This window comes from Harmonia axyridis, chromosome 1, assembly GCF_914767665.1.
Source record: "Harmonia axyridis chromosome 1, icHarAxyr1.1, whole genome shotgun sequence".
NCBI classification, from domain to species: domain Eukaryota; kingdom Metazoa; phylum Arthropoda; class Insecta; order Coleoptera; family Coccinellidae; genus Harmonia; species Harmonia axyridis.
The window spans coordinates 65,182,605-65,193,412 of NC_059501.1; the positions used below are offsets into that span (position 1 = coordinate 65,182,605).

At 33.4% G+C, this 10,808-nt stretch overlaps 2 long non-coding RNA genes across 2 annotated transcripts; one reads left to right on the forward strand and one right to left on the reverse strand.

Moving 5' to 3' along the window:
- Positions 1-1,606: 1,606 nt before the first annotated feature.
- LOC123670877 lies at positions 1,607-6,432 on the reverse strand. Its single transcript, XR_006746008.1, has 2 exons — positions 6,152-6,432; positions 1,607-1,952 (listed from the first exon to the last, which is right to left on the reverse strand). It is a non-coding gene; the product is annotated as an uncharacterized LOC123670877 (long non-coding RNA).
- On the forward strand, positions 3,225-10,476 carry LOC123670883. The gene is made up of 2 exons (XR_006746014.1): positions 3,225-3,888; positions 10,372-10,476. It is a non-coding gene; the product is annotated as an uncharacterized LOC123670883 (long non-coding RNA).
- Positions 10,477-10,808: the final 332 nt, after the last annotated feature.

Genomic DNA, 10,808 nt, shown 5'->3' on the forward strand with positions numbered 1-10,808 from the left:
CCACAGTTTTTCTCATTCTGAGGAATATTATAACAACATCATTTTTTTTTATAGTCTACATGTGTGAATAAATAACATAACAATAATAATAGGTACAACAGACCACTGAGGAAATTTTAGATTTCCCTAAAATATGTGTGATCTGCCGTCCACTGACTACAAGATTTTTATTGGATTGACATGCTTTCACATTAAAATATTCTAGCTGTTTTGGTCACGACTATTGTAGTGACAAACATTTCCTGTTACCATAGGGCTTCTGATATAAAGGTACATATTTAGCACTTCTGACATAAGTGTTCTAGTGTTCATAGTCCTAGTGTGTGTTTAGACAGTGTGGGCCTTCTTAACATGTCGTTTTCACAAGTCCTTCAAAAATTAAGACGAAAAACATTAAAAAATATTATGATTTCTGAAGTCATTTAGAGAGAACAACACCATATAGCTGCTCAGTTCAAAACGAAATTAGAGATATTTCTTTTTACTATTCAACGATTTTTATGAGGTTTTCACATAATTTCCTTAGACAGTAATCCACATGGAAGGAAGTGAATATTTTCAATTTGCGATTGAAAAACAATGGTAACTTTTCGTTTTTCGTAAAAATATTGATGTCCAGAGCACTGATATAATTTTAGAATATTCGTGAAGAAAAATCCTACCAAAAATCATTACAAAAGAGGAAAAAAATGCTATAATTTTGTGAAAAAATAATCGCTCGTCTTACAGCATAGTATAAGGAAAGGATAGTAAGCCAACCGCCGTTTGACGGCAAGGAAATAGTCGCCAGGGGTCGCTACTGTAGTTGGATTTGGATTTGGAGAAGTAACTCGATAATAGATGGCACTGAATCATGAGCTATAGATGGCGCAGAAATAATACGATAATTCATTCAGTGGCGTGGTTGAAAAGGGGTCGCATGACATTGCCAACAATTTTATGTTATTATTTAGTTATCACAAATATACGCCACTGGCGTAAATGCTTATTACAGAGCAGAAAAAATATCAAAATATAGAAATCTTCTGACCAATCTATTTCAAATATTTTAGTTCTTCAAAATAACACCGATTTTTTCAGAGGGCTCCACTTTACGGACCAATTTTTGACAGTAAAATTCGAGTAAAACGTGACTACAACTAGATGGCGCTCAACATCAACAAAATCGAAAAAAGCACTACACTGGCTCACTATCCTTTCCTTATACGATGCTTACAGTGATGCCCTCTATTTATTGGCTTCGGAAAGAGAAAGAAGATGAGATCGAACACCGTACAAAGTTTAGTCATCGCAGGAGCGCTAGAGGGGAAATGAATAAGTAGGGGGTACCAACTTTTGACTGATACGCGAAAACCACGTGTTGGTAATCCCTAAGCTTCTAAAACGAACAAATCAAAATATGAATAAAAACAAACGATGAAATTATTTTTCCTTATCGAGTAAAAATAATTATAATATCAATCTCTAAAATTTATTTTCCTTATAGGCTCTTTAACTGCTAAGTTTTTTCCACTCCCAAATGTGAAAGGGTCCAGTTCTATTTATAAATTTCAGTGGGTTATTCAATAAACGATAACTTAACAAGAACGCAATGAATACAAGTGAATTAAAAGTCATTTTCAGATTTTTTTTTTATTTAAATTAACGTGTCTCAGCAGCTAGGCCATTGACACAAGGTACAATGTACAGTACAGTAAATAAGTATCTCCAATAAAACACATATTTCACAAAAATTCAAATGAAAAAAACATTGATTAATATCAGTAATTAAGGTTATTAGTAGTATATAAAATTAAGAATAATATTGTAACTCTCAACACTTTATCTTCTAAATTCTGGTCTGCACAAACATCCAACCCTTAGAAAACCGTTTCTGCATGGACCTCGGTGACATTTTCTGTTGTGCCTGAGTAAATTTTGTGGGCCACCTTTTTTCTTGATTGATGTTTTATCTGAAAAATAAGTGGTATTATAATAACAACCTTCTTTTTCTAATAACCTGAAAATGAAGATAATGGTATCTACTGCAAAATTTATTCGATGGTTTATCATTATTTTATTCAATATAATATAATATTTCAAATTATTAATTAATAAATTCTTTAATAAGCTGATCAAGTTCGTAGAAATGAGGGGTACTGGGGGTAATAAACCCCCCCCCCCCAAGATTTCGAAAATATAAAATTTTAGAAATCTCGCAAAGACTAAGAAGGAAAATTTCTCCATAAAATTAACCAATAATAATCATTTTACTTTCCTTTGAAGTGATACGTCAGTAAAAAATTGAACCCCCTTAGGGTTTATGAGTTTATTATCGATTTCAAGATGAGAACTTTTCTTCCACTACGAGCTCGTCTTCGTCCGAGGTTCATTATTTTCCTTTATCTCCGCTTTCTCGGCATCGCCCTTTTAATGGTCATCTGTAATTTTTGCATCCGTCATCGGTATACATTTACACGTTGTTTTCGGTTTTTTGTATATTCTCGTCACGAAATTTCAATATGTAGTTATCAAAGAACTGAACTGAGTACCTAATTCGCATCGAAAAATTGTTTGGGCTGTGTTGTACAATTTATTGTGTTTCATTGTGAAGACATCAGTATAGAATTGACTATATCTACAGGGTGTTCGTAAACTGACGGTACAAATAAAAATGACAGATTTCTTAAATCATTTCAAGAAAAAAAGTCCTATAACATGAGTCCGTAAACGCTTTGTTTTCGAGATACAGGTTAAAGTTCAAGTTTTTCTCTCATAGCACCTTTCCTTTACAAGATATTTAACTTGAATTGGAATAGATATTCCAATTCAAAGTTTTCATCATGTGATAACCTAATTTTGAATGCAAATCTACAGGGTGATTTTTTTTTGGAAGGGTGCCCGCTTGTTTCCTCCAGAATTATTTTTTTGTGAACCACTGGTAACAACTTTTTTGGTTCCAAAAATACCAAGACCTCTCTCAACCGGACGCCAACCTCTAACAACAGAGTTGTATGTAGTAAAATAATATTTGTTCATTGGATGGAAAAATGGCGTAAGAGACATGCGATAAGTTTTAAGTGTATTTCGGAGAATCAGAAGATGTCAGTCAAGATGACGTTAATCAGTTTAAAATAAAGTTTCCATCTATACTCCTTGGTTATTGACCAGAAGATGTGTACAATTCCGATGAAACTGGCCTTTTCTTCCTAGCCTTACTGGAAAAAACCTTTGCCTTTAGGCCTGAAAAATGTAACGTTGGGAAGCTTTCCAAGAAAAGGCGAAAAATTCTAATTTGTTGTAATATGGCAAGAAAAAATAGAAGAGGTGTTGGTGATAGGAGAAGCGGCCTGGCCTAGGGCATTCAAAAATGTACCAATGAAAGATTTACCAGTTAAAAAAAACATGGATGCAAAATTTCAAATTATTTTATCGAGGCTCAACACTTAAGCACATTTCATCAAAAACTGATTAAGCAAGATCCGCTTCAGAGTTAATAAAGTCCATAAATGTTTTTAACTATCTTACGGCCTGGAATAAAGTTTTGTCAGCAACAATACAAAATCGTTTTAGAAAAGCTGGTTTTCACAAAAGTTATGGCGGTTCTGCATCAAACGAATAATGGGATCCAGAAGATTATCATCCTTCATCTATGATTTCTCTAATGGAACGGTGTGCCAAAGAAATGAAAATTACGCAAAAAAATCTTAAAAGTTATGTTGACATCGACAATATTGCATCAACGGAAGAAATGAGTTTCAACTTTGAAGAGGCGAAAATATGATTGATCAGGAATATAAATCACCAGAAAAGAAAAAAGACAGCGATCTCAAGCTTGACACTGTTGAAAACAATAACACTATCACTTTAGAGAGGCTTTGAAAGTTTGTTTAATACCAATGGTTTAAGGTTCGTAACTGCATTTTCGAAATAGATTTATTCCATTTTTTTTAGCTGAACTATGGCGTCATAAAACAGTTTCTAGCAGCGTTGCCAGAAAATATATATTTTACTAGTTTTATCATCAAATGAATATCAACAATTGGTCGATTAAATCTCACGCTTTGAATTTTCGAAAATTTGGTGATTCCGAACTTCTCAAATCAGACCAATTTTGATAGAATGAGATGAAAAAACAAATATGAATTATAATCGAAATGACATAGTTGGAACATAGTGAAATTGATGACAACAACAGAGTGAACAAATATTCCCAAATTTATTACGCTTCAAACATGTATCAAAAGCCAAAAGGTAATAGGTAATCAGTTGGTAGGTACTAAAATCACAATTACGCAAGAAATTTGATAATAATAGAATAATAATTCAACCTCGAAGAGCACAATTGGAACCATCCATTTCTGTTTTTTTTTCTGAGTTTTGTTTTCTTTAGTTATCATTTATCTTTTCTTTCAAACTCTGCCTTCATCAGGGGCGGATACAGGAGGGGGGCATGGGGGCCATGCCCCCCCTCGCGGACCTCATAAATATAAAAATGTATCCTGAAAAATCGAAAAATATGCGTGGGCACTCACAAGGGTGGAAGATTGGATATGATCTAGAATGGTTGAAGACATGTTGAATGTATTGGCATTAATGCATATAATTATGTTTTTGAGATGGAAAACCTTGTTTTTAAAAAAACTTTATTTACAAGAAAAAGACGAAAGGTACAATCAAAACTATCTGTCATGAACTGATCTATTATTGACTGATCTATTATTGACTGACTAAAAAACAATGCATCTGAGAATTTATAACATTATTTATCTCTAATGCAAAATGTGGCGTGATCCTAAGCGTCACACAAAGAATAGCTAAAATAGCAAAATTACATTGTAAGAACAAAGGATGTATTATAGTTACAATAGGCATTCATTCCACCCACATTATCCCGTGTTTGAGATTGATGAGTTAACAATATTCTATCATGAAATATAAAGTAATAAATGAAGATTCGAAAATATTTCGTATGATCAGAATGGCGTCGTATTATGTAATACACATGGAACCATTTGCAGCAGTCTTAATATTGAAATATTATACAAAGATATGCTAGTCAAAAAAATAGGGGATTAGAATTTGTTATTAAATTTTTAATATTTGATCATATGTTTTTATTTAATAGGTGCAGTAAAAAGGAATTCATTATTTTTTCAATAGATGGCTTTAGTTATCTGTAATTCGTGTTCTACAAGTCCGATTGGGTTTCACTATATGGCGTTGAAAAGATGAGATTTCGCACTACAAAAACATTTTGACAGTTTTGTGATGAGTTGACTCAGTTAAGTTTAAGCGCGCCACAAATATGGACACTAGCAAAAAGGATTACGGTTATTGAAGCCTTGTTATTCATGCAAAAATAATGGTTTTCTTTTTACTACACCTTATACTTTCGTGCGCCTGAGTTTTCTTATGAAATGAATTTACATATATTTATGAAATATGTGAAATTTTTTTTTAACTTGTTTTTGTCCTACAAAAATTTTGGAAACTGAATATGATATGATTTACTAAAATCCATCTTTCTATAAAAAAAACACTTGACCCAGTAGGTACAAAAATTTACGCTATTTTGACTTTCTATGGCCCCCCCTCAAACATCGTCTGGATCCGCCCCTGGTCTTCATGGACAATATAAGTGGTTATTTTTGAGATTTTGTGGATGAATGAAATTTTTTATTTTTTTTACTCAATACTTTCTGCATGGAACTAATTTAAGAATTTATATTGCATTTCATATCACATACAGGTAATAATGTTTTATACCTCAGTGATGTATTTTGTTTATTTACCGAAATAAACTCCATTTTTATAATTATTATTATTATCAAGGTAGGAACTTTCAAAAAACTGTTTAATTCTAATCATTGTAAATCATCATCATTTTCATTTAATGAAAACGATTAAAGGTGAAGATTCGGTCGCAGAATTTCGAATATGTTGCAATGGTAAACGATAGACTAAAGACAATTTCCGCGAGGCCGAGAAGATCTCTTTTCAGGGACTAGCACGCTGGTACAGCTGCCGTTAGTATAATGATTATATCTGCCAAATTTTCACATACAATCCGAAGCTGCTTTCTCCAATAATTTGAAAAATTATTTTTAAGAAATGTATAAAAGAATTTTGAAATTGAATTGTTGAAATTAATTCGAAAAGTAAAACTTACCTGTTCTATATTTTATATGCGAAATATCGATATTAAACGAATCAACAACCACACTAATTGAAATTAATATACAAAAAAATATGTAGATCTTAGTAAGATCCATTTATTTCTATGGAATGTAATAATTTATAAGCCTGATGTATCACAATCAAGAGGTAGGTATTGTCCATTCAAATTCTCGGAGTTAAAAGTAATATAAATAATTATACTTAAATCTTGTTGTGAAATACCTCTTCTTTTTTCCTGGAATGACTCAATTGATAACGCTCCTATCACCTCAGTTTCCTCAACAATACCGGGATTTCCTGAAAACTAACCGTCGTTATGATCAAAAAGGCCGATTTTATTATTTTTCCGCAGATAGCTACGAAATATTCCTTTATTCCTTGATATAATACAATGTTGCGAAAATTAGAACAACTCAATTGAAACAGCTGATTTCAATTCAACCACAAGCCTTTTATTTCAGTTCATTTTTGAGCGCTCGTTCGAACATTTTTTTATGATGTAAATATTGGCGATGAGTTAATATCTACAGGGTGTTTCATCATAAACTGGACAAACATATATATAGTCGTGTAGAGGACACCAGGAGAATCAATCAAATATCAAACGGTTCCTTCATTAAAGTCACCCAATAGAGCGTATTGGGACTTGGGAGGCCTAGATTGTTTCCATGAATCAATTAATTGTTCATTGAGGTTCTAGAAGAATGAAAGTAAATAATAAAATCAAAAAACTTCTTTGGTGGCTGTCGGCGGAGAATAAATACAAAAGGTGATGGAATCCACGAAGGGGATTTAGCCAATTGTAAAGTCCATGGTCTGAGGCACAGATGGCGGTGCTAGTATTAAATCCATATGATTTTTGGTTAGTACCAACCTTCAAACGATACGTGTCAAAAATTGACAGCAGTCCAACTATTAGTCGCTCTCGCTCACAATCGATCAAAAGCAAGAACATGTTAATGATTATGACTTCTGAGCAGTGTTTGAAGCTGTTTAAGTGCGATAAACCTAAATGTTCGCGTCGATATGTGACAATGGATGAAACATGGATCTATCATTTCACTCCGGAGTCCAATCGACAGTCAGCTGAGTGGTCTGCACACGATGAACCGAATCCAAAGCGAGGAAAAATTGAAAAATACAAGTCAGCTAGCAAGGTTATGGCATCAGTATTCTGGGATGTGCAAGGTAAAATGTTCATTGATTACCTCCAAAAGAGCCAGACCATCAACAGCGATTATTATATAGTGTTATTGGGTCGTTCAAATGATGAAATCGTTAAGAAACGTCCCCATTTGAAGAGAAAAGAGGTGCTGTTTCATCAAGACAATGCGCCGTATCACGAATCATTGAAAACAATGGCAAAATTGCATGAATTGGGCTTCGAATTGCTTCTGCATCCATTGTATCTGGCCCGCAGCGACTTTTTCCTGTTCTCAGACTTCAAAAGAATGCTCGCTGGAAAGAATTTAGCGCCAAAATGAACAAGTAATCGCCGAAACTGAAGCCTATTTTGTAGCGAAAGACAAATCGTACTACAAAAATGGTATCGAAAAGTTGGAAGATCGCTAAAATCGCTGTATCGCCCTTGAAGGAAACTGTGTTGAATAATAAAATCGAATTTTGCCAAAAAAATGTGTTCTACTATGGTAGACCGGGGACTTTTCAATTGACCTGTACCTCATTAAAAACAGATGGTGTAAATTTCAGTTGAAAATATTCCATCATCGGGTATTGTATTACGTGAAACAAAATTAAACTGGAATTTCATCGATAAATTAAAGTGGTCATCGAATATTTCAGATTTATAGATATTTATTTCACAGAACAGAATCGCAAAAGTTTAAATAAAAACAACAAAAATATTGATAACCACATGAATCGAATTGATAAATTCTAATACTGAAACTTAAAAATTTTTTAAAAATTTCCGAAAAACATATTCATAAGATACATATTTTTTATTTTGTATTTCAGATTCAATTTCGAAAAAGTATATATATACTTCAATTCAACCGTCTCCGAAATTCTTCTTAATATCAGTTTCCATACTTTCTCTTCTGGAAGTGTGAATGAATGAAAGGGTAAACTTTCTGTTTCAGTATTTTCGTAATTTTCCTGTAATCTTCGGATTTGGCCGATTGTATACCTATCCCGCACTTAATATTCTGACTTTTCAGAATATTTATGTGATATTTTTTTGACTATTTCCCTCGTCGTTATTTGCACCAATCAGAAACTCGCAATTTTGAATTACAAATGGTTTCTAGGTGGAAAAACTGTTTGGCAGGACCTGTCAGCAGTTTATTCGCGTTTACCCGCCGCAAAACTTGACAGTTGTTGTCACCAAAAATTACAATACCTTTGAAAACAAGCGTAATTATAATCTCCAAGGACACCAGAAAACGACGCTCAACAATTTTTTCTGATTTTATTGTCAAGTGCTAGTTAGTCAGCTTATATCGTGAAAATGAGTCGCTTTGGAAGCGATTCTTTGTCTAATATTGATCTGGCGATTGAGAAAAGTATACCGTATAATACCCTCAGAACTCATACTTCAATATGGAAACAGTTCATGACATTCTGCAAAGCTAAGAACTATGAGCTTATGGAAAACACAACTTTGGAAGAACTAAACCTAATTCTGAAAGATTGGGCGTGGAATATGAAGAAGGAAAACGGTGAAAATTACAAAGAACTAGTTGTGAAGACAATGTGGAACACCGTTGCAAAAAAAATGCAAGAAATGTATTTTGTGAAGTGGAAAATAATTTTTGACCCATTTAAAGACATTATCTTTAAGTCTAGTAGGGAAGCTCGTAATGCGAAAAGAAGGAATTTGCAGACGTGTGTAAATAAAAGGAAGTGCAGCTCTGCTTCATTGAAATTGGATGAGTATTATGCAATGGTTTCATTATGGGATGAAAACACTCCAGCAGGACTCCAACGGAAATTTTACCATATCGCTTCAGTGGAACTTGCCTGGAGAGGTGGAGAAGCAGTAAACTGCAAAGTTCATTATTTTAAAGAGGAAGTGGATAATTCTGGGATAAAAACAGGTAGAATACACATTTTTTTAAATAACTGATTTTCAAAAATCCAACTTTTTAGGAAGAGTAGAATTTAATCCTCTCTTCAATAAAACGGCACAGGGTGGAGAAAAAAAATGGCCTAAAGTAAATGGCTGGTCCCTAACACGAAGAACCCAACTTTTTGTCCAGTCCGCCTATTTAAAATTCTGATGGTTAAACGTTCATCTAGAATAACAACTGATAGATTATTCTTAACGATTAACCCATCATGGAACAAAGAACTTTCAAGTGGATGGTACAAAGACACTCCAGTGGGAAAAAATGAACTTTTGAAATGGACTAACCAAGCGGCAGAGAAGGCAGGATTGAATACAAAAGGAATAAAAATAACAAACCACTCTATGCGGTCGACAGCAGTCAGTAACTTAGCTAAAGCAGGGGTAGGTGAACAACAATTAATTAAAATTACTGGCCACAGTTCAGCCAACTCAATTAAACCTTATCTGCAAATGGATAATGAGCACTACTCCAACATCATAAACACCCTTAGAAGTGACGCCTCAGAACCTCCAGCTAAAAAGCAGAAAACAGAAGATCCTGCAGTCACTCCTCCCGCTTCTCACTCAACAGATTACATTAATGATGTACCTACACCCCACATCTTCAATGAATCAACAAAAGTTTCAAACAATACCCCTACCGTGTACCAAAATTGCAATTTATATTTTAATTGTACCATAAATAATTAAATTTGTAGTATTTTGGATGAAATAAAATTGAGTATCTGTTTTTCAGTTTTCAAATTAATACCTATACATAGGTAATGCATGCAGAATAATCTGTTACTCAGGAAATAGTCTTGTCAAATACCATTCGGGCATCTAATTTTTCCTGTGAAAAAAATCGAAAAAACACATTGCAAAGTAATATTTTTTGACAAAAAGCATTCGTGCAGGTGCAAAAATCCTCGTCTTCGACTCGGATTTTTGTTGGCACAAACACTCATGCTTCTTGTCAAAATATTACTTAGCAACGTGTTTTTTCGATTCTTTTCGGAAAAATTAGATGCCCGATGCCCTTATGAGATTACTTACGAAAAACATAATGGTTTTAGTTTGTGACCAGTTTTCCTTTATCCAAAGAATTGGCGGAACTCTAGATTTCTTTGTTTCTGTTTCAGTCTTCCTCTTCTTCTTTCTTGGGACGAGTTGGCATTCCTCATCATCATCTTCGCTGGAGACTATCCCATCGCTTGTGAAATCCAAGAGTTTTTTATTTAGAGCAATAAAAAAGCTCAAATTAGCATCCACAAGATTAGATTGCAACATTTTATCCGAAGAATTCTCGTTATTTAGATAGCACTTCATAAAATTCTTCAGTTTGCTAAAGCAGAAGACAATTCAAAATGTGTCAACTTTATCTTCCACCAGTTAAATAATTATACCAAGTCAATATACTAATTATTATTTTTGAGTTATATCTCGAAATTTTTTTAAATTCAATGCCATGTTTCAAGGAAAGAGTTATATTGATTCATGAATTGTATTTTCACTGCAAAAAGCTGTGTAGGCAAGTTATCGCTCATTTCATAAAACATGAATATTTAAATGACCCTAC